This window comes from Triturus cristatus, chromosome 10 (genome assembly GCF_964204655.1).
Source record: "Triturus cristatus chromosome 10, aTriCri1.1, whole genome shotgun sequence".
Taxonomy (NCBI): Eukaryota; Metazoa; Chordata; class Amphibia; order Caudata; family Salamandridae; genus Triturus; species Triturus cristatus.
This window is the reverse complement of record NC_140593.1, coordinates 921,657,075-921,682,678: the sequence shown is the minus strand read 5'-3', so window position 1 is coordinate 921,682,678 and position 25,604 is coordinate 921,657,075. Positions and strand designations below refer to the sequence as shown.

General features: G+C 42.2%; 1 protein-coding gene across 2 annotated transcripts in view; it reads right to left on the bottom strand.

The window, feature by feature from the left end:
- The window catches only part of PTH1R (parathyroid hormone 1 receptor), a 622,390-nt gene that overhangs the window by 478,308 nt on the left and 118,478 nt on the right, over window positions 1-25,604 (bottom strand). The window lies entirely within an intron of this gene.

The window sequence follows — 25,604 nt, the reverse complement described above, 5'->3', positions numbered from 1 at the left end:
TTGCACGTCCCCATCTTTTTCCCTGTCACTTCTCTTGCCACATCAGTTGTTTTCTCCACCCACTCCATATCTATGTCTCGCTCTTCCTCAAATAAACCTAGCTCTTGGTATGTCAGACATTAGTCTCACTTGATTCTTTCTCCATATCCCCTGTCATCTGATTGTCTCTCATCCATTTATTACATGTTCTTTACCCAAGTTCAAGCCTATCGCATTTCCAGAAGTCCCTGCACATTCTTGCTGATCAAGGCTCTCTCCCATGGATGTTTTGTTGCAGGTGCATTACAAAGACTGTTGCCCACATTTTAGGTATTTTCATAGACTGTGTCAAGCTTAATACAACCCATATATCAATAATTACTCTACATGCCTCTTTAAATGCCTGCATTTCTCTGGACCTGTTCCCTATCCGCACATAAATGATTCCTTCTCTCTACTCTACCTTCACTTGCATTTTCTTCTGCTTCTCATGCATGTTATTCAACTCTATATCTCTATTTCTTTCCAACAATATCGCTCTAAAAAGACACAAATCAAGTTGCAGCCTGTGCAAATCCCTCAATACAGACTGTCTTTCTATTTGATTTGGTCCATCTGTTGATCACTGTATCTTTTGCAACAATATATTTGTCTTCCGTGGACCACCAGTCTCATAATTGAGCTCTTAATGTTTATGAACTGTACAAAAACATTTAATTAACCTGTTTTTTCAAGCAGGACTACATTTAGGTTTGCAGTCAAAATGAATCCCCATCCAGGTATACACAATGGAGGCATTTGACATAGATGACTTGTATAATAACAGCTTTCTGCTTTGAATGTTCCATCCAATGGAACCAACGCAAAGCAAGGTGAAGCCCCGCAAAGCTTTGCTTCCCAGCTGCCAGCCTCATTGAAATCAAAGTCGAGTGACGCAAAGCCCTACATAGCCTTGCTGCATAGCTGCAGGCTTCACTGGAGCTGACGCAAAGTGATGCAAAGCCCTATAAAGTTACAGACGTAGCACACAGCGATGCAAAGCTCTGTAAAGCCTCGCCGCACAGCTTCTTCAGAACTGACACCAGATGACGCAAAGCCTCGCAAAGGAACGCCACACAGACACCACACCCGGGTTTAAGGTACTTTTTTCAGTGGGCCTAACTGGGTCATTCTAGCCATCCCACCCAACATCACGATCGGCCTGGACTTGTGACTTTGTCCCTGTCCTGTGCAACCAGATAACCGCAGTTGTGACTTTATGATTTATGCACTATTTCTACTTAAATCTTTAAAATTGCATATCTCCAGTTCTACTAATTGAATTTTTGCTGTTTTGGTGTCTGATAATGTATTACATTTTACACTATTTTTCAAAATTGGTGCGGGATTTTCTTTTGTTGTGATTTCACATTAATACATTTTGAAGTGCTGCATAAATACTTTACACTTGCCTCTAATTTAATCCTAATTGCTTTGTGCCAAGCTACCAGAGGGTCAAGCACAGATTATTTTGTGGTTTGTTTTTGAATTCACCCTGACAGAAATTGCAGTTGTTGCCTGAGGAAGGGTCTCAGCCCCCCTCAATCATTATACCAATTTCCAACAAGCCTTATGTGCAAGGATTTGTGTGCTAAGGGCTTTGCTGTTGCTTTCATCCTGCTGCACTGCCTGTTAGCCTATTGTGCAACTTTAGGTAGCCGTTACGTTTCAATACACATTTTTCCATTACGTGTTTTTTTTGTACAGGTATGTGATGTGAGTGTGCTAGATTTAATTAAAAGTTTGCTGGATGGTGTATATGCAAATTGGAGAGCGAATATGAATGAGTCGTTGAGATTGCAAATGGCTAATATTGAGCTGGGTCAAGAATTGGCTATGAGAAAGAACATAAGAGAGAAGTTTTGAACTACCAGTAGGAAAAGAAGGAGAGCCTCCATGTTTAAAGCCAATTTAGAGGATTTCTATAACATTCAGGGTATGGTACAATTGAATAGGAAGACTGATCTCTCATGATATGATTAGGTAATGATGTTATCAGTGATATTTTAAATTACTCCGTTTTTTTTGTGATGTCTTGTGTGTGATTATTAAGAACTCATGGGGTTGTCATTATATGGCATAACTGATAAAAGTAAGTGTTCTTTAGATTTATATATATAATTTGCACCTTTGCCATGCACTGCTAATTACCCCACATATTACGTCATATATCACATCACTCCTGACATCTTCTATGACATCATTATTAATATCACTGAAGCATTTGCAATGAAATTATTGATGAGAAAACAGTACATGGAGGGCGCGTGAGTTATATTTACGTTGGCCCATGAGTTATAGTTACTTGAGATAACAAGTACTGGTGAATTTCAGTAGTTTTGCACATATAGAACACTCTTATTTAACTGACATCTTCACCTAACTATAACGTCGCTTTAACCTTTGATTTTTTTCAGTGAATGCTTAACTGTTGAATTTGGGCGATACAAACAGTGCAGTGCTGTCTGTTGTCAAAAAATATGCATTTATTTATACATTCAATTTAGAATATATAATCATCTTTTATGTAGATTCTCCCTTTGGGGCACTTTAAAATGACAGTAATTCAAAGTAAGTAAAAAATATATATAATTGATAAACTGCACACGGTCATATGAAGCATAGAATGTCCTCTGTGAATGTTTGCTGCCAGCAGTATACATGTTTACAAACTGGTTGTTGTTCTGTCATGGAATTAAAAAAGCACAATTTGTTTGCTTATGATGTTCTGCACTGTATAGTCAAATAATGGTTAGATTGAGGGTGTGCTGCAGCAGTTTGGTGAGTGACGTGGCTATATGTGAGTGGTGGATTTAGAGTTGCCTTCAGATTTGAAGGGAGTCTGTAAGAGGTGGATTCTCTTATAAAGTTGAAGGATTACCACATTAGATGGTACAAATTACAATGTTGTAGCATTTATATAGTTCCTAATGACTATAGTTAACATTCTTTTACCCAGTCTAAATAACAGGTGTCAATATTTCCAGAACACTCCTTTCATCATCTGTACTTGCAATATGCAGACAGCTTATCACTTCATTCAAAAGAAAGTACTATATCAACCCCATTAATGAAGCCACCAACAGAAGCAGAACACTTAAGACAATTAAGCACCGCATCAATGCCTGCTAGACCCACATATATCGCGCTCTGCAGGAAGTGGAATGTCCTCAACATCCTTTTTAGTGAAAAAACACAGCAAATTGACAACATTAAGCCTGCTTCATCTCTTACACCCACCCCTTGTCACAGAAATCTGCAATGGTCATCCTGCCAATCTCTGTCTCTCTCAGATCTCACCGACATACTGAACTGCCATAGTGCCACTTCTTATAAAGATGATGAATTTATCCCACCCAGCATCAAACGCTCTCTCTGAGAAGGTCACTCACCCCTTCTCACAACTGTCGATGCCTCAACATGCACAAAATTTGCCCAGAAGCTATCAAGACATGCTAGAACCTCCCACTCCTAAATAAACCTTCAGTAGACTCTGATGACCTGGTCAGCTGCTGACCCATCACTCACCTACTAATCATCGCCAAGATTGTTGAAAGAGCAGTCGATGTTTAACTCCAAAATCACATTAATTCTAAACATTTCATTCACGACTGCCAGTCTGGCTTCAGATCACACTGCAGTACAAACACTGCTACCTTATACATTGTGGACAATGTCCTCCTAACCACAGATGCTGATGACCCCAGCATCCTGATAATGCTGGACCCCTCAGCTGCATTTGTCATAGTTGACCATCCCACCTTCATACGAAGTCTGGAGTCTTGAAACGGATTCAAAGGCAATGTCCTTTACTGATTCTCCTCTTACCTTTCCAGCCAACACAAGTTTGTTCACATGGGCACGTCAAGTTCCAAATGATGCTATGGCCTGCAGAGTCCCACAGAGTTCCATACTTTCCCCTGTCCTCTTCATGCTCTACATGGATCTGTTTGGTGCTCTACTAGCAGATAATGGCATTAAGATGTGTCAATACCCCAATGCTACTCAGCTGTACTTTAAAGTCTCCTCTGTTTCAGACATTTGACTCCTCTGACACTGCCTGTACATCACCAGAACGAATACATAACTTTACATCGCATGCCTTCCATCCATGCTTTTACAACGCAGTTGTTACAATGAGCGCGTTATTACTACGCGAGCCATTACATCGCAAGCTGTTTCAATGACTTGCTGTAGGGGGCGCACTGGACTTAGGAATCGTATAATTTACTATTCCTACTCCAGTTTGTGCAACAGCAGGGAAGGTGTTGGATTGTAAATCCAACACTAGTGCGCTCCCTACAGCAAGTCGTTGAAACGACTTGCGATGTAATGGCTCGCGTAGTAACAACGTGCTCGTTGTAACGACCGCGTTGTAAAAGCATGCGATGTAAGGCATGCAATGTTATGGCTGTTTCCCCACCAGGACTTGATTAAAAACGCACCTCTTTAAAGAACACTAAATCACAATGCATTAGCAATCTACAAGCCAGCTACCACTATTATCACTTGTTGACTTGTTGTGTATCGTTGACGTTTTACAGCACTCTGTTACCTTTTGGACAGGCCTGCACTATAGAAATACCCCATAAATACATCCCAGAAAGACTGCATGGGCTGCTGGGCTGCCTGGGTTAAAACCTATGACAAAGACACAACTGAAACTTCAGGAGCACGAAATTTACCACTGGATTATTTACCTTAGGAAGACACAAGAGAGGCATATATTGCACAGTTTCAGAGCCATGATGCATAGTTTATTTTCACTCTTGAGTCATAGCTTGTGCCTTAACTTTTAATGCTGTTCTACCGTATCTTAACATATCCCTTGCTCCTTCATATCAATATGTAAGATGCAGAGGAAAATGTTTCCTTTCAGGGGTCGTACGAACACCGATTTCATGGTTAAGCACACTCTTCATTATGAAGCAGGCATAGAATTCATGAATAACGGCATATATGCATTCTAAGCACGGCAAAGGTGCAGATATTAATTTTAAGCAATGCATAAGTATAGATATAAATTTGAAGATCTTCATAAGTGCAAATACTAATTTTAAACTGTATATGAAATAATGAAAAAACGACATCTCGGTACATGGCGGTCTTTTAGACATTTGTGATTAAAAAAAAATCAGACACCCCTCTATGCTGTACAGATTGATTTTATATTGCGAATTGTTCCATAAAAACTGTAGAATGTCTGTGCTTGGGCAAGATGCCAGTGAACAAAGTGGCGGGCAAACAGCCGGAAAATCAACCTGACACGGCTCGTGCGGCATCCCTCTGGCCCGCCCAGGCATGGCGGCGAAAATAGAAATACGACTTAGCAGCGCGCGCAGTGGCCTGCAGCGTGAAAGACAGTTCTGAAAGCAGAAACCAAACTCCTGTGAGGATGCTCCCTGCGTGCAGGCGGCTGTGGCAGAAACAGCTATTTCAGCCTTCTGATGTCCTATTGTTTCTAACCGGAGGGGATTATGTTTGGATGAGAGATCATTTTGACGCGAATCTGAATACTAGTGGAAGTGATACAGTGCAATAGCCATTGGGAACATCCCCATGGTCGCAGGGTCTCAGCTCCGACGAGTGTGAGCAATAATTACTGATGACATTAATTAGAGTTGACATTAAAGCAGTGTGGAGAGTTATGAAGGGTGATAACGTGTCCCGCTTCTCTTCACGACATGCAGAGGTGGTAGCCTGGAAGGAAGAACAGGTGCCCTTAAAGTTTTTTCTCGATTCCCAGCTGGCTCCGACAGGAGCTGAGGCTGCTAGTGAATGAGATACAGCACTTCATTTGCAAATTAAATAAATGGATTAATAAATAAATGTAAAAAAGTTGGCGCAATGGCCTCATATTTTCCTTGAGAGTCAACAGCCATTGCTGTCAAATGACGGGATAGGCAGATACAAAGACTGACTATTGATTCCACAGCGTTCCTCTTTCTTCCACAACTCTACACTTCTTTATCCAACTCTTCCAGGTTATTTTTCATACTTTCTTTCTCATTTTGTCACTCTTGTCCTTTAATGTTTAAGTCTACCAGACAGCACAGCTGTCTGGTTGCTGAAGACTTCTTAGGGACATTCTGAAAGCTGACCTAAGAATGCATTGTGCTCATTGCTTACTATTGGCTTTGTGCTTTGTAACCTACATTTGCTTGATTTCTATTTGTGCCTTCACTTGTTTTAGGCTGTTCAGTGTATTTTTTGGCCCTCCCTTGGAGTATAACCTACTAACTGTATTCTTCTATGAGTGCTCACTTTCTGTAAACTGGCCTTTACATTTTGTACTTATCTTGTTACTTTTGCTGCGCATTCAAATACGGAGGTCAAATGTCAGGCTCTGTCTGATGCGGGAGCTCGGCGTTTACTATTCTTTCTCTGACTTCGAAGTGAGAGGATTTATTTGACAATCTGGTGGTTGTAGCACACAAACAACATTAAATGTCTGTAAATAAACTGTGCAAATGTTTCAGATTAGATCAGAATTATGAAAGCACAATTAAAGCACTTTTTTGTCATTCTGAAGTCGGCTGGAAACAATTTTTGAAATTCAATTAAAACAAATTAATACACTAGGTGATTAAATTTCCATGCATTATTGTTTCCATGTTAAATAGCTTTATCAGTAAAAATGCATGTCTGTGCAAATGTAGCAGGCTTTAAATGAAGATGTGTTGTCTGTAATGGCAGGGCATTCCCAAACCATGCATACCCTGCTCCATGCCACTTTAATCTCCTCTATGCTATACTACGCACCTCCACTCTATGACACTCTCACTCCACTCTATGCCACTCTATGCCTCTCCACTCCATGTCACTCTATGCCACTCTGGTTTACTCCACTCTATGCCACTTCACTTCACTCTACGCCACCTCATTCTATGTTTTTGACAGGCTTTTCACCCACCTCTATTGGCATCAAATGAGGAAGGCCTAAGATGCGTCCTGTAGGTACTGTCCCACCTGCCAGGCATGGTACATTAGTAGGGAAGTGCAAGGCCCCCCTGCAACCTTTCTGTCATTAGCACCCCTTTTATATGGGTTGCCATCTGCTGATCTCAAGACAGCAATGGGCAACAGAATTATTCTGGTCTTGGTGGACCATGCCACCCAGTACCCAGACACTATCCCTCTGAGGACAGTGGCAGGGCCCGTCGTGGCCAGGAAACTGTGTGGATTTCCCCAAGGAGGTGGCATCTGACGACCAGAGTATTAACTTCATGTCCAACTACATGAAGGTCTTATGGAAGGAGTTTGGGTGACCTATAAGTTCACCACTCCTTACCACCCCCAAACCAATGGTTTGGTTGAAAGGTTAAACAGCACCCTTAAAGGTATGAATATGGGTCTACCCGAATCCATGAGGTGCAAGTGGGATGTCCTTCTGCCATGCCTTTTGTTCACCTACAGGAAGGTGCCACAGAAGGGGGTTGTTCCAGCCCTTTGAACTTCTATATGGACACCCTGCAGGAGAACATCTCAGGTTGATTAAGGAAGGCTGAGAGCAAGCTCCCAAAAAGCCACCACAGGATGTAGTTAGCTACCTGCTGGCATTCCACAACCAAACAAACCTATTACAGAAGCTCACACAGGAAAAATGCAAGCTAGCAAGGAGGACATGAAAAATGGTACTACCAACATACCACTCTGGTGAGTTTCAGCCTGGTAAAAAAGTGTGGTTAATAGAGCCAGGGTAGCCCGCCCCCTGCAAGACTATTGGTCTGGGCCTTATGAGGTGAAGAAGTGCAAGAGTGATGTTGCCTACTTGATGGACCTTAAGACTCCCAGGAACCCTTTGAGGGTCCTGCATGCGAACTGCGTCAAGCCCCACCTTGAAAGGTTTGATATTACCTTGTTCCTGGTTACTGATGATGGAGTGAAAGAGGAGAGTGAACCTCTCCCCAGCCTCTATCTTCCAAGTAACTGGATGGGTCAGTGAAGGGGGTCATCCTCACCTCCACACTGACCCTAGATCAACAAAGAGACTGTCAAAAGCTGCTGGGTCAGTTTGCCTCTTTGTTCTCCCTTACCCTAGGATTCACTACATGGTCTAACCATGATATTAATACTGGAGACAGCACACCCTCAAGAACAAAATGTACAGGTTGTCTGATAAGGTGAGAGACAGCATTAAGGAAGAAGTCTCCAAGATGCTGGCATTAGTGGTTATTGAGCCCTCAAACCCCTAGGTCCAGCCCAGTTGTGTTGGTTCCTAATGCTGCCCCTCTTGGTGTCACACCTGAACTTAAGTTCTGTGTGGACTACCGTGGGTTCAATGCAGTCACCAGGACTAACGCACACCCCATCTCCATAGCTGATGAGCTCATTGTTCGGCTTGGAGCTGCCAAATTCCTCAGCACATTTGACTTAACGTCTGGGTATTGGCAGATTGCCTTGATTGAAGGGGCTAAAGAGAGGTCAGCATTCTCAACACTAGAAGGGCACATCCAAGTCATGCCCTTTGCTTTGAAGAATACCCCTGCTACCTTACAGAGACCGGTCAATCAGGTCCTGGCTCGGTTGGAGAACTTCAGTGCCACCTAACTAGATGACATTGCGGTCTTCAGTGCTAGTTGAGAGGACCATTCGAACCACCTGAAGTGCTTCGGTCTCTGCAGAGCGCAGCCCTGACTATCAAGTCCAGTAATTGCCAATTGGAGCAGGGTTCTGTGGTCTGCTTGGAACACTAAGTAGGGGTGGCCAGGTACAGCCCTTGCAGCCCACAATTGACACCATTCTGGCTTGGGAACCCCCAAGACCAACACAGAAGTGAAAGCCTTTTTAGGTCTCAATGGATAGTACAGGAGATTCATCAAGGTATATGGTACCATTGTTGCCCTCTTAGCAGAGCTGATTTCCAAGAAGCAGCCATGTCGGGTGATCTGGACAGAGGCATGCCAGAAAGCTTTTGACGCCCTGAAGGAAGCCATGTGCAGGGCACCTGTGATTAAGGCCCCTGATTTCTTCCAAGAGTTTTTTGTGCAGATGGACGCCTCAGAGCATGACATAGGGGCCATGCCCTCAGAGTGAAACGAAGAGGGCCTGGATCAGCCTGTAGCCTTCATCAGCAGGAGGCTACTTCCAATTAAACAGAGGTGGAGCACAATTGAAAGGGAAGAATTTGCTGCGGTCTGGGTGCTGAAGAAGCTAAGGCATACCTATTTGACACTCACTTCCGGGTTCAGACAGACCACAGGCCCCTCAGATGGGCAATGCAGATGGGGGTGAGAATCTCAAACTATTGAGGTGGTCCATCTCTCCATAGGGAATGGACTTGATAGTGTGGGCTGATGGTCTCTCCAGGTTCTTCTGCCTTAATGAAGAGGACTCTCAAGATGTTGAGTAGCTCTCCCAACCTTCAGCTGGGGGGATACATGGTAGACCTGCATTTTTGGCATGGTTTCTCCTGACTTTTTGCCTTCTGACTTCCTGTTTTGCTGCCTTCATTTTTTGCTGTCTTTAGGACTCTAAGTACTTTTCCACTGATAACCAGTGCTAAACTGCATATGCGCTGTACTCAAGACATGGTAACGTTGGCTTAACCACAATTGGCATACTTAACATACTTATAAGTCTCTAGTAAAGTATACTATATTTGCCCAAGGCCTGTCAATTGACTACTACAAGTGGATCTGCAGCACTGATTGTGCCACCCACTTCAGTAGCCCTTTAAACATGTCTCATATCGCCTCTGCAGAGCCTGAGTGTGCAGTTTAAAACTGCTGTTTCGAGCTGGCAAGTTAACCCAAACCTTACCTTTTATTTAATTTAAGTCATGCCTAAGGTAGACCCTAGGCAGCCTTATGGGCAGGATGCAGTGCATTTAAAAGAGAAGACATGTCCTTTTGAGCTTTATATGTCCTGATAGTGAAAAACTGCTAAATCAATTTTTCAGTCCTGCAAGGCCTATCGTTCTCATCGGTTAACATTGAGATTGCCTTAAAACATCTTTAAATTGTAATTTCCAACTGGTACAAAATAGAGATTTTGAGTCTGGGGTCTCTGGACTCACAATTTAAAAGCACAACTTACGGTGAAGTCAGATTTTAAATTGTAAGACTGAAAATGCCACTTTTAGATAGTTGCTGTAGCAACAAATGATAGACAGAATGCTGAATGAATCAAAAATTCACCCCCAGTCAAGAGATCTGGGTTAAATCTATCGTTCTTTTGCCACTCCATTTTGGACCCAGCCATATGCAAATCAGTCTTGACCCTGTTCCTCTCGGGAACAGTCAAGCCTAAACTGCCAAGCCGGGTCCTCCCTGGACTGGAAACAAGCATCCTGGGACCAGTTTTTGGGTAACACCCTCGTCAGCCAGGCTAGCTTGAATCCATGTGGCACAGTAAACAAGGGATTTTGTCATTTTGGTCTTGTTTTACTAAAAATATTTTGTATTTTTCTAAACAGGGGTTGAGTCTTTTCGTGGTGCTTTCACTGTGTTACTGTAATCTAACTGCTCCACAATTACTTTACACATTGCCTTTTGAGTTAAGCCTGAGTGCTCAGTTTCAAGCTACCAGAGGGTGAGCACAAGTTAACTTAGGTTGTGTATCTGACTCACCCTGACTAGGATTGTTGTCCTTACTTGGACAGGGTGCAAAGCTCTACCAACTAGAGGCCCATTTATAACACTCCTCTTCAACCATCTGGCAAGTATCTGCTAAAGGACGCATATGTCTGCTCAGAAAACAGAAGTGACAGCAAGCTTAGATGGAGGTGAAATGAAGAAAAACAGACATAAAAAAATTGTAAATGTTCACCAGCGGCAAGGGAATGTAGTTTACCAATAGCTCAGTATTCGGCACAAGAGTCACATTTTTTGCAGAGCTTTCCCAAACAGAGGGCCATAATTAACAATATGTAAGATGGAGTAGTGCAGCAGGTGACATTGATGAGCTGTGCTGCATTACAGGGAAAGGGCAGGAATGTGCCACATTTATCACAATACAGCACTGTTATGCCTTTTCCCAGCGCTGGCGCAGAATGTGCAGCTTAGCGCTAATGCAGGCACCTTTGCACCATGTTGCTAGGGTGCCTGCGTGGCACGCTGGATTGTTTTTATGCAGGAAGGAGCACATTCCTGCACGCAAACAATCCCTTGAGGCATTGTCTTCTTTCTATGTGTGCTGCAGAATGTAGCACACATGGAAAGAGGAAGCAACTAGGAGAAATTAAGTTAATTCTTCTCTTTATACCTCCCCTGGAAAGGCGCATCTTTTTGGTGCATTGCCAGGTCTACCAGTGATGGCAAATCTAGGAATGCATCAAAATTCATGGGAGTTCTGTCGGAACACCCATGGAATGCCTTCCCATGGCATAGTAACACAACACAGCGATTTGTGCAACATTGTGTTTGATGAATCACATTTTAGGGTATGCGTTGTGCATGTACCACGTTGCTTGATGTGAACGCGACGCAAACCCATGAAAAATAGGACCATGAGTGTATATTTACCAACCAAGGTAACACAGTGAATGGTGTATCTAAAGAAACACCAGGTACAGTAACAGGAAAGTGCAAGGAAGTTGCCAAGAGAGCAAATGTAATGTCACTAGTACAACAGGCAGCTGTCTACATTAGTAACTGACAGCATTTTATACTAATTTTTATGACTTTCCATACATGGTAGGACCCGCGTTGGTGCCACATCTGTAGTGACGGCTTTCTGTGACTGAGAGAATAATGCACTCTGCTGTATGCTGCATTGGCTACACCAGCCTCACCATGAAGACTTGCAAGAGTGGAAATGGCTGTAGCCTCAGGACTGGCATAACAATGAGGAATGATGGATGTCACACTGGAAGACCGATGGGTCTGCGCACTGCCCACAGGAATATTTCCTAATGGAGTTAGGGCCAGGTCAAAAGCTAATAGTACAGTGTCATTGATTTAATCACCCCCTCCAAAAAAAAAATATATATATATATATATAATCCTGAAGAGGTAAAAAGCATGCTCTTAAGATCCCTGGAGGAACCCTATAGCCAAAGATGGACAATTCCTAGGAGAGATGCTCTACTACTTTAGTCCTTGAAGAAAGGATAGGCCTCAGTAGATCTTGGTGATTGACAGGTTTTTTGTCATGGTTACAAAGAGAGGATTTAACCTACCCATCATGGATTCCCTCCCACCCAATTTGTGAAATCACCCTTAGAATACAGAGAGGGAGTGGGTGTTCTCTAAGAGAACTAAGTGATATATTAAATGTTTCGACCTCTTAGTCACTATTTTTTATGGATAGCATTACTGAAGCCTTTTAATAGGGCTCTGCCATTTATCTTAGAGGATCTTTGCAAAGGGATGGTTTGCCATAAATTTTTCTCTATGTAAGGTTTGGTCCCTCCCAGAGTAATGATACTTTTCTAGATGTTTCATTAAAGGTGATAAGCCTTTCTAACTAATTCTGCATGGTGGCATCTGCCACTGCGAAACTCTTCAGTTGGGATCACACTGGCCAATCTGCCTTTCCATCCAGCCTCCATGTCTAGTGCATGTTGTTCATGATAGAGAAGACCCTGCAGGTTGGAGATTTCTAAAGAATGGGGAATTTGCTGGGGTGAGGGATGGGGTCGCCACCACTTAAGGATTAAGAGAACATTTCTGAGTCCAATTAAAATGTTTTATGCACTATTGTGAAGAGTATTTGACTTGGGTTGGTAATAGTAATTTCTTACTGATGGGTGAGGGATTGGGATAACTCTAGTTTTACAAGTGATTTGTTGACAAAGGTAATGAACCACTGTGGTGGTTACTGGGCCCTAAATTTGTAACTTTACTTCATACTGGCTGCCCAGAGGCTCTGCTTATTTGCTGAAGCAGCTGCCACAACACACAGCCTGCCAGAACTCTCTCACAACCTTGCTTCAGCCTCACTCAGGATGTTGGGCTTAGAATGTCCTTCAGTCATTGTAGGCATTCTATTCAGTGTAGAGGACTGATATCTACTGCATGCTCCCTCGTGGTTCAAAAACCACCAACCAATCCGCCTTTACTTAACACGAAATTAGCACCTTATATTGAAATCTTTACGCTGCATCACCACCATACATTGAAATCAACAGAGGTCAACATCTTGCTACACTTCGGAAGGCACGCTATAGGTGGACCTATGCAGACAAATCTGCATTAATATATATATACGAGGACTTCTAGAGATTGAGGACTGCAGCCTACGAGTCGAAGGACTTGCAACTTCGTGGCCAGCTCCCCCGTGTAAGTTTAAAAAAAAATATGTGGAGTGAAAGTTGGACTGTGACCATTGACCCACATGGGTGTCCTAGCAAACAGTGGGGGCAAATATAAAAAATAACTGTGAATCATGACTGAAGAGCATTGTGCACCGAGAGAGCAAGCAGTAATGGAACATTTTAGTGATACAAGAGAAATTGGGGCTCCAAGAGATGAAAATTGAGCTGTGGGTGGTTTAAGCATAGGTGGGATGTTGTAGAAGAACCTCCAGTAGTTGGAAAGACTACCTAAGCAAGAGTTCTCAAAATGGGAAAGTGCCACTCATAAAACGTTTGTGAAAGTGGGTAGATTACCAACAGGGTTGAGGATAATAATTACACCAAGTTATGAACATCCTCACCCTGATCTCCTCAAGGAATGTGCAGAAGGCGACAAGCTTTTTGTTGGTATGGTGAAATATTAATCAAATATACAGATATTGTTGGGGTGGATCTGTAAAAAAAACTGAATTAAGTAATTGACAACGATGTAAACAAAGAAAGAATAATTAATTATGCAATGAAATGAAAGAGAAACTTGGCAAATATGAAGAGGATAAAAAAAATGTAAAAGCTGTTTCATTCACAAGAGATAGATTGGATTTTGAGAAAGGACAGATTTGTACATTTGCCAAGAGATTTAACTCCATCAGATGACAGAGAATTGGAGATTTAAAAAAAAGCAAATCAAGATCTATCAGTCAGTGACATGAGTTAGGACAGAGGATCAGAAATAGAGGCAGATGATCAAGGAGGTAGGGCATCTAGAATACCATTGCCTACCACAATAAAAGATGAATTTCGTTTTTAAAGGTTGGGCCAAGGAATGAACCACAGACCAAGGAGAAGCTATGCAAAGGCAAAAGAAGGAGGAAACAGAGAAGGGGAGGACAAGGAAAAAGGAAACCTAAGATATCTGAGTGGGAGTATAACGTGGAACAGCAAGAAGTAATTACTGATGTAAGAACTGTGTTGAACTTAACAAAAGAAACCCTTACAGAGGCAGAAGTAGGACAGTAGGTAATACAATTCTCCCCGATCAGTACAGCTGCTTCATGATCTTGTTAATCCAATATTTGTTTTTTTTACCGTCTGACATACTTATTGACAGATACTTACATATTTCTATTGTAAAAACATATGGACACTCCTGGATGATTAAATTGGGTAATAATAATTGTACATAGAAATGCTCTACTTAAAGTGCTTTGGATTACAGAGCTATAAGTAAATGACAAATTATTAATAGTAACACTCAAGAAAATTAATTGATAAGTACTGCTGAGCCATGCCTCCTGTTCTGTACTTATCACTGTATTCTGGCAGTGCAGTCGATGGAACTGATCCAGTTAACTTAAGTAGGAAAAAAGGGAAAGAATTAAGGCGTAATGCATACAGAGTCAACGATATGACAACTAGAATTTGTATTTTGGAGTCAATTGAACTCACCAACTTACCGACTAAAACATAAAGGGCTATATGTACGACCCTTACATTTTGCGAGTTGCAAATTGCATCGCTTTGCGACTCACACTTTGCGACTTGCAAAATACAATTTACAACAGTGTCTTCGACATTGTTAGCGATTTCTAACGGGGTCGCAAATTGCCTACCTCATTAATATTCATGAGGCAGGTGCTATTTGCGACCCTGTTAGGAATGGCCAGCGCTCCCAGGGATGGAGGCCTGCTGGGGTCAGCAGACAACCATGTGTGTGACTGCTTTTTTTAAACGTTTTTTTTTTTTAAATGCAGCCCCTTTTTCCTTAAAGGAAAACGGGATGCAAAACTCTATTTTGCGAGTCGGTAATTGGTTTGTTTCCGAATAGCAAAAACATGAATGACCCTTACAAACTGTGAGTTTTCTCCTCAGGTGTAGGGGTAATTATTGTTTTTCTTCACACTCAGGCTTTTCATGGAGGTGACGTACAGAAAAAAACACACATTACATTGACCAACTAAATAGGGCAGACAGTGTAATATCCTTTCACCGAAAAAAACAACTCCATCGGACTGGAGGAGGGATGTTTCTATTTACGATGCCAACGTGTGCTCCGAAGACAAAAAGTTAAGGACCGCCTGTCTCTAAATAAGGCTGGCAGACCTAGGGTTTGACAGACAGTGTACTCTGTCACCTTTGTGATGGAATACTCTGCCCACCACACTCTAAATCAGGCTCCAAGTGTTTTGTAGTGTATTACCTGAAGAAGCTGCTGCTTTTATCATTTATGTGCAAACTTCAACTCTAAGGATCATGGGGGTATATTATCAAGCACAGCGTTAAAATTATCGCCGCTTTAGCGGCAGAAAACTGCCGCTAAAGCGGTGATAATGGGCTTGATAATATGCCGCAGAGAATTCCAATAGAAGTCCATGTTGACACCAGAACATGGGCTTCTATGGGAATTCTCTGTGGCATATTATCAAACCTATTATCGCCGCTTTAGCTGCAGTTTTCTGCCGCTAAAGCTGCGATAATTTTAACGCCGTTTCTTGATAATATGCCTCACGGTATTTAGATTGGACATTGGCAGTCTTCTGCGAATATCTGTTTGTTCCCCAAAATTTTCAAGTTAATATCAAAGTTTTAAATCTAGGATACATACAACCTATTTGTTTATCGTCTAATTTCCTTTTTTTTTATCCTAACTTAATAAATTTCACTACAACAGGGGGGGTAGAACATACGAAATTGAATTTCAGTGCAGAAAGTAACAAATGTCTGATTGTGCACGACTTTAAAATTGGCTCGTTGGTACCTGAGCGGGTTACTTACTGTATTTTTCATCGCTATTGGTCGGGTGTAAAAGTTATGTTTTGGTTCTCCTCTGTTGAACCAATGTACCGGGGGTAGCTCATTGCCACAAATCAAAGAGCGGCAAAAGCAGACAGTGAACCCGTGCTACATCTGCCAATGCCCATCAGACAACACATTGCCTTTATTCCTTCCAGCTCGCCCCTTTCTCGTGGACACTGAGTGCCAGCTGAGAAATGATTCAGAGCCTATCAAAGAGATGGGAGCCATTATTCCGCAAACCTTCAGGTAAGAGCAGTAGGGGAGAGGCAAAGCAAATTTTTGTACAGATAACAAACGCCACATCTACAAAGTCACAGAAGGAAACAGAATGCACAAAATGTTCAGTTTTCATTTGTATCTTTTTATTCCATAGGAGGGCTCCTAGTTTGGGCAGATAATAAAACTGATACAATGGGAAATAAAGTGCCCAGGATCAAACAGTGTGTTCACGTGGAGAAGGCCAAATCAGGAACCAGGGTCCAGATTCTCAAAAGTGACACGGAAAGCAGCGCAGCAGCCAAAAATGCTGCGCTTTTTTGTTGCATGACAGGTAGAGAGCAGGAGAGCTCCATATTCACAGAGATATGGCTCTCCCCTCCCCTCTCCCTACCGCTGTGTTGATTTCACTGCTTTGAGACAGGCCTACAACATAGCGTCATAGTGCAAGGGTGCATAACTGAGTCTTCCATAGGTTCTGCAAAGGAAGGGTAGCCTTCCTGTACAAAATACTTTGGCTAGACAAGTGAAAAACCTCTTCCTACTTTGTATGTGTGCTGTACAGTGCTAACCCTATCTCCAAATGTTAAAAGATAGGGCTTAGCATCAAATAGCATGGGTAGTTGAATGGGCATGCCCATTTACCACCGATGTAACATCCCCTTGACACAAAGTAATGCAAATTAGCGTTTCGCTCTGCCTTGCGTTACTTTTGGTTGCTTTCCAGTGTAAAACAAGTTTTGCACTGGAAAATGAGTCAGGGAAAAACATTTTGTGCTGGTAGGGTTACTTTTGTGATACTAATTCAGCTCAAAACGTTTGAGAATCTCCCCCCAGACCTGTTGTGTCTCCAGATGATAGCGCACCAGACTGAGTCTCCATTCTAAGCAATTCCAGAAATGGAAACAAATCTCCTCAGATAACCAGCCAAGAGGGCAGTTTTCAGTCACAGAGAAGGAATGATGAAGTGCAAGGGGGTTTAAAAAGGGATTGCTGACCCAATGATAGGTCTGGGCAGGATTCCATTTTTACCCGAACGAAGTTTCAATTACGTGACGTAGCATAATATCAGGCACTTCGAATAACAATCGTAATGTGTAATACCAGAAATTACTCAAGATTACACTTCCGTAACAAAAGATCACCCCAGCTTACTGACCATATAGGTCAATAAATGAAGACAATCACAGGAGCAGCGGCAGCCACTGCAGGTAAGAGCGGTGGGGCGGTGATGCCGGATGGGGGTATTTCGAGAGATGACCACGAGAGAAAATTAATTATTCATAGATATGTGCCAATTAAATACAATCAGAAGGTCCAAATAAGGAGGACGTTGGCTACTCCTTCCATTTTACACACAAAGATGTATGTGTAGACCCACGGACAAGCATTCCAAGTGTGAACAAGTGCCAAGTATATAGGATTTTATACCAACGTTCTCACTCTTCTGAATGAATGTATATTTATTTTTCATCTCTAGCTCCTAGTGCACCTTTTTGTATTCCTCTATGCTTATATTGTTCGCACACTACGAATTTTTATGAGTTTTAAAGTCATTTACTTTTGATGCTTATTCTCAGTTTTCCATTTTGCACCCACAATTCGAATGACCGAATGCTGAATAAACTAAACAAATTAAACTTGGTGAACTAAAAAATTGGGTGGAAAAGCAGCAGCGTCAAGGTGCAGAGCCAGGTGAGCAGCTGGGCTGCCTTGGGCTCCGGCGCAAGCAAAGAATATGGCCCCATCATCCCCAGATTTGGAAGGAGGAAAGAACTATAGCTCTGGTGCCTCTGCTCTCTATCCCCTAGGCCCCGGTGCCACTGCACCTGCTACATTATTAACAGTGATGCGCCTGGGCAGAGCCAAGTCAGTGAAAATCTCACCGAGGCCTTCCTGCACTAATTTTTCTAAGTCTTACTCCAAAAGAAACTGACAACAGAAGTTCAAATGTTAATTTGTTCTGGCTTCTTGATCAGTCACCTACAGGACTCTTTCCAAACTCTTGCATTTTGTAACTTCTCCGGATACAAATGTCAGCATATGAGTAAAACAACTGCAATCTTGTTTTTTGCAGAAAACGTACCATATTTGATGTTTTACAGAAAAACCCAAACATTACTCTTATAATCCTCATCTTTATGTTTCTTTCACATGGATTTTGGCCACCTGTCAAGGATGGGATTAGAGCTCGTTTCTATAGGCTGCAAAGTCAAAATAAATAACTTAGACTATGGTAATAAGGAAAGCTCTTTCTTGAGTTTAGAGGTAGGGTGGCTGCTGCTTGCTCCCCTACTGCACTCTCTACTCATAGAGACAAGTGTTTTCCAACATTCGGCTAAATGTATTTTCAATAAGACAAAACGAATAAAATACTTTTACAGTTGTTAATATATAGACTGGTGAGTGAGGATTGACAAAAGAGGAACAGCTGGGAAATGTGAGCTTGTATATAGCAAGTTCTAACCATATATTCGATTTTCTTTATTTCATTTTATTTTATTTATATGGCGCTCTCCCCTATCATGAAATATAAAAAAAATACTTTTGTGGCATGTCAGGTATTTTTGTTCAGAATTTAAATTACTTTCCCTATAAAATAAGATTATAAATGCACACAAGAATACACAGGAGACTATTAGAATGTTTTCCTCCTTGACCCTTTCCCGTCAAAGGAATGATTTTTGACATTTGGTGTTGTGAACATCCAAGTAGTCTATCAAAAACACAAACATGTGGAAAATATCTTCTCAGACTTACAATCCTTGACAAAGCCAATAGGTCTCGCCTTTCGGCCTATTGGCTTTGCCAATGGTGTTTGACGATGCAGTGCAGCATGCCGCACAATAAAAAAAGGTCTGATGACTTGCCAAGCCATTTCATAGGCGTGTGCCTGTTTGATATGTATGTGTACTCAAGTCACCACATATGGGCACGCATACAAAATGATGCGAGTGCCACTTGGTTTACAAATCCATCTTGCAGCTGTCCCAGAAATCTTGGTGTGAAATGTAGCATCCACCTCCATGTGCCCTCAACAAATCCTGAAGGCCTACCACTCTGTGATTATCGAACAGAATGGAGGGATGTTAATCTGAACATGTTAAAAATGCACCAATGACATATGGCAGATTGATACGCCCCTGTGGTGCAACCCAGCTCCGCAATAATCTTCATTTCCAAAGACACATAAACACTATACAGATCTTCTCATATTCTCCCCCACATGTCACAACAATGAAGCCATCTGGTTGCTTAAGTGATGCTCCCCAGCGGTACAACGCACTTCTCACATATACCAGTGGCGGCAGGCACAGGTAAGCACGGTTGGGCGGGGGTGGGGGGAAGTTGATAGACGACGGAATAGGTATAATTAAATACACAAATAATACTTATTCCGTCGTCTATCGACTTCCCTCCCAGCTGCGCCCCGCCCCACTGGGCATACCTGTGCTGGCCACTGCTGCGGTAAACACAGATATAAAAGTAGTAGCAAATCCCCCTATGATGCCACACACTAAAGAATGTTCCAGCCAGACAGTCGGTAACAGAATGTTGATTAAAAGCATAGCTCAACATAACAACTGAGACACAAAATACACACCACAAAGAAGACTCAACGTAAACTCAAATACAACAATGCCCATTGGCATCCTCCATTGATCTAGAGGGAACCACGACTGAGCACTCCATCAATATACTCATAGTTAAACAGATCCATGAAAAATATACACGAATATTGTGACGCTGGTCAATGCTTTACCCAGCACTTGTGGTAAGGTACTGCTGAGCTGCTGAGAACTCAATGAGGCCATACAAATGGAAACAATATGCTGTACGGGATAACACCAATAAACTGCATACCTTATATCGCATTACAGCTGTAATTTCACATTCACTACAGTGTCTTAAACCACTTCATCGCAGGGTAAGTCTAGGTCTGCAAATGTGGAGATACGAACAATAATAATATACTTACCTTGAAGTTGAGGTAGATTAGAATTTCTTATAGGTCAATATTATCGACCTCGGTATAGTGTCATAGAATCCGCTAGGCAAATGACGAGGAAAAACCTCAGGTTTGGTGGTATCGGCATTGTGGTCTTTTTTTTAGGTAAAGATTGGGAATACAGCAGTGAGATGGCTACCAGGCAATACGGATATCCGTCTCAAGTTCTTTCGATGTGCATTTATGTACCCCCTGTGTCAGTGACATACTTTATACTTGTAATACTTATCCGCAATCTGTCACTTTTGGTAGTTTCCTGTCCAAGCCCTAGTGGTGATAGGGGTGTTTTAAGTCTGTTTTTCCTTTTAAAAATGTTTGTTCCAGCTTAGATGTTATGTTTTCAGAGCGCTTCCTCTATATGAGATGATGATGAATACTTATGTTTTGTCAGCAGAGGCATCCATTTTTATGTCGCACACTGGAGTCATTTCTACCCATCCTGCTATCTTCCTCCCTCTTCATTGATGGGCAGCTTCCATGAAAGATGATGACATGTACCTAAGCCGGCGAAGTTGGAAAGCAGTATGTATTTTTTAATGTTCACCCATGCCACTAAGCCATGATGATTTCAAGTCTTTGGAACTATATCCGAGAGCCTATGAAAAGCTATGTGATAAACTTTTATATTCCCTTTTGCAATCTTGATTGGAATGTACCCCATAGTCCTATATCTGCATTCCGATGTGCATTAAAGGCAAATTCCAAGCTGGACAGTGATAGAAATCAAGAAAGAAAAAGCGCAAGTGCTATAAGGGAGTAGCAGGCAGAGGGAGGGGGTGAGGGAAAGAAATAGTACCTCAATCCTGTTGGGAGCAGCGCAAGGGCATGAATTCATTTGAATCAATCTGTACTTGGTCCCTGCTCCACTGCAAGAATCCGAAGTAATATTTCTTCTGCAGTGGAGGCTATAAAGAAGAGTGACGTAAAGCCAACAAATGGTAAGCAACGGGCGGGCTCCAAGTCCTTTTTGTATACAATAGTATCTCGCAAACGAGAAATATGTGCTAGCGCATGCACTCGCATGCTCGACCCTATGAAGGGTAGGACATAGGTTTTCTTTTTGTAAAAGGACATATTGATCTTTATCTGCAAATTACTGAACCATTAATATTGTATTAATGTCTGCTGAATTCACTCTAGGTATTCTATTATCCTGTGGGCCATTGGAAAATGGCAGGAAGAATGGTTAAACAGAACATTTCAAAGGTTCAAGGAGACATGCATGTAAGGCTTCTTTTCTGGTGATTTGAGGTGAAAGATGAACACAGGCACGCCTGAATATGAGATCATAGACCTGAAAATCAACCCAAGAATGCATCTGTGGTAGTAACATTGACAGTAGGGTGTGTGAAATTCACATTGCTTGCTTTTATGTAATTATGCAAGATATTGGCAAAGTTGTGCATAATTAAACAAAATTTAAATCCAGCAGTTTTCACTATGGTTTAGTATGAAATGTGTTGTTGCATCGATTTTGGGCACACAGACCCATTTAAACAAAAGCATTGAAAACAGCAGCCACTCTCGTTCAGTTGATCTTGTCCATTTGTGATAATTTTTTGTACTACAAATAGCATGCGTCGCTGTACATTTTACTGCAATTGCTGTGTAATTACATGTGTTTGCATAACAGCATTATTTCATGAATTTCACCTAACAAGCAGAATGCAAAATTCATGCAATTATGCACATTGTACTAGCTTAATTTAAATTTCACCCAGGCCTAAGGCGGTGGCGGTGGAGGCCATTGCGCACAGGATGGTGATTCACAGACTCAATGCTGAATCAGAAACCATATTCACAGTAATTACATGATTCACTTGTGTGTGTGCCTGGCTGCTTATATATCACCACAGCATGTTGCCTATGCACAGTGCTGTGGCACTATTAATTTATTTATTTAAAAGTTTTATATAGCGCTAGCTAGAACCGAAGGTATCAGAGCACTTTACATAAAAAGAAAACCGTATAACGTAGCATGGATGCATAAGTGAGACATTGACTAACGTAACTCTGCATATGACGTCGACCCATACATTCTAGATCCGACCTGAATTAGAGATGGGGAGAGTCAGTAGAAGGATAAGTGTGATTACAGTATGTGGATTTCTTTAGGACAGCCTAAATTAGAGGAGTGACTAATTTATCAAGAAGCTGAAACAGTCAAAAAACAACTGTCACACGCGGTCGAGTCTTGGTGAGAGTGAGTTATTGGGGCATAGTTCAGTTGGCGTGAGTGGTAGGATATTTGTGAAGAGAAGGAGTTTCAGGTCCCTTTTGAAGCAGGAGAAAGAGGGGTTGCAACTGAGTTTTCAAGGGAGAGTGTTCAACACCCTAGGTGCATTTTCAAGGAAGGAGCGAGACTGGGTGGTTTACTAGGTGTCCCAATGAAATAGATCAGTTCACCACTCATGGACAGTGGCCTGGGTTCCTTCAGATTCCCCAGTAATACTAGCATTTACCCTAAACAAATGTTAAACCTACATTTGCCATTTTCTTCCCTTCCCACCCCATTTTGGGAGTAAATTCACCTATTTTAATTGTCCTCGGGAATTGACTAATCTGTGAGCCCCTGCTGTCAAGTAACAGAGTCAGAACATTTGTCTCTACCAGTTGATTCAGATACGTAAATAAATAACAAATTACGTGTTTCATTCTGGCAAGCATGCTGTTATCATTAGAGCTACTGAGTCTGCCTGCTGAAATATGAGTGATGCAAGCCACGCCCAGAGACTGATTACCAGCATCCCATGTCAGTTGCAAGAGTTATTTAACTCCATAAATGACCGGTGTGCACATCAAGGGTGCCAATTATCTCCTAACCTGACTTTTTGAGGACTAACAGGTAGATTTTGTTGTTTATCGTAATAAAATTCCCATATCCGGGTAGTTGCCCTTTCCACCTTGTTACATCCTGTTATTTTCTCTGCTGAATTTTAATAAAGGGCGTGAACTTTATCGCACCCAGTAATTACGGAGTGCAATAATCATTCCACCAAATATAATTGCAATTCATGCGCAAACAGCTGATTGCAAAATAACGAGCCACTTGCAATCAGGGCCTCTTTTCTACTGTCTAGGCTAAGGCCGGGCTCTGCAGTAAAGGCACATAATGAAATGTGCATTCTGCATAATGGCCAAACACCTCCTGGTCCACCCACCATGAAAGCAGCATCAGGTGCTATCATGATGTGAGGGGGCCTGGACAGGGGGTGTTTCTGTTTTAGCACGATCAGTGCTTTCAACTAACATCACATGTTGCCGAATATGTCATTTGTATGTATGGTGGCGAGTCATTAAACATAACATAGCCATTCATTTCATGCGGCTGCAATATATGTAGTTGCATCAGATTTGATGTCCTCCTTTTGTTGCGAAGCATCGTTCTCCAATTTTCAGTTATAATGATTAATTATCGATATATTTGTCAATTATTTAGTACTTCCTTATAGTTTTTAACTCATTTGGAAACTGCGGTACTCTCAGCAGAGGAGACTATGAGCAGTGAACATGAGTTCTGAATCAATGTACTCTGGGAAGTGACCACAGTACACCTCTTGTACTCTGGCGAGCAATCACAGTATACCGCTTGTACTCTGAGGAGGAATCACAGTATACCTCTGGTGCTCTGGGAAGAAATCACAGTATACCGCTTGTACTCTGAGGAGGAATCACAGTATACCTCTCGTGCTCTGGGAAGAAATCACAGTATACCGCTTGTACTCTGAGGAGGAATCACAGTATACCCCTCGTGCTCTGGGAAGAAATCGCAGTATACCGCTTGTACTCTGAGGAGGAATCACAGTATACCTCTTGTACTCTGCAGAGTGATCACAGTATAACTCTCATACTCTGGCGAGTAATCACAGTATACCGCTTGTACTCTGAGGAGGAATCACAGTATACCTCTCGTGCTCTGGGAAGAAATCACAGTATACCTCTTGTACTCTGCAGAGTGATCACAGTATAACTCTCATACTCTGGCGAGTAATCACAGTATACCGCTTGTACTCTGAGGAGGAATCACAGTATACCTCTCGTGCTCTGGGAAGAAATCACAGTATACCGCTTGTACTCTGAGGAGGAATCACAGTATACCTCTTGTACTCTGCAGAGTGATCACAGTATAACTCTCATACTCTGGCGAGTAATCACAGTATACCGCTTGTACTCTGAGGAGGAATCCCAGTATACCTCTCGTGCTCTGGGAAGAAATCACAGTATACCGCTTGTACTCTGAGGAGGAATCCCAGTATACCTCTCGTGCTCTGGGAAGAAATCACAGTATACCACTTGTACTCTGCAGAGTGATCACAGTATAACTCTCATACTCTGGCGAGTAATCACAGTATACCGCTTGTACTCTGAGGAGGAATCACAGTATACCTCTCGTGCTCTGGGAAGAAATCACAGTATACCGCTTGTACTCTGAGGAGGAATCACAGTATACCTCTTGTACTCTGCAGAGTGATCACAGTATAACTCTCATACTCTGGCGAGTAATCACAGTATAACGCTTGTACTCTGAGGAGGAATCACAGTATACCTCTTGTACTCTGCAGAGTGATCACAGTATAACTCTCATACTCTGGCGAGTAATCACAGTATACCGCTTGTACTCTGAGGAGGAATCCCAGTATACCTCTCGTGCTCTGGGAAGAAATCACAGTATACCGCTTGTACTCTGAGGAGGAATCCCAGTATACCTCTCGTGCTCTGGGAAGAAATCACAGTATACCACTTGTACTCTGAGGAGGAATCACAGTATACCTCTCGTGCTCTGGGACGAAATCGCAGTATACCACTTGTACTCTGAGGAGGAATCCCAGTATACCTCTCGTGCTCTGGGAAGAAATCACAGTATACCGCTTGTACTCTGAGGAGGAATCACAGTATACCTCTCGTGCTCTGGGAAGAAATCACAGTATACCGCTTGTACTCTGAGGAGGAATCCCAGTATACCTCTCGTGCTCTGGGAAGAAATCACAGTATACCGCTTGTACTCTGAGGAGGAATCACAGTATACCTCTTGTACTCTGCAGAGTGATCACAGTATAACTCTCATACTCTGGCGAGTAATCACAGTATACCGCTTGTACTCTGAGGAGGAATCCCAGTATACCTCTCGTGCTCTGGGAAGAAATCACAGTATACCGCTTGTACTCTGAGGAGGAATCCCAGTATACCTCTCGTGCTCTGGGAAGAAATCACAGTATACCGCTTGTACTCTGAGGAGGAATCACAGTATACCTCTTGTACTCTGCAGAGTGATCACAGTATAACTCTCATACTCTGGCGAGTAATCACAGTATACCGCTTGTACTCTGA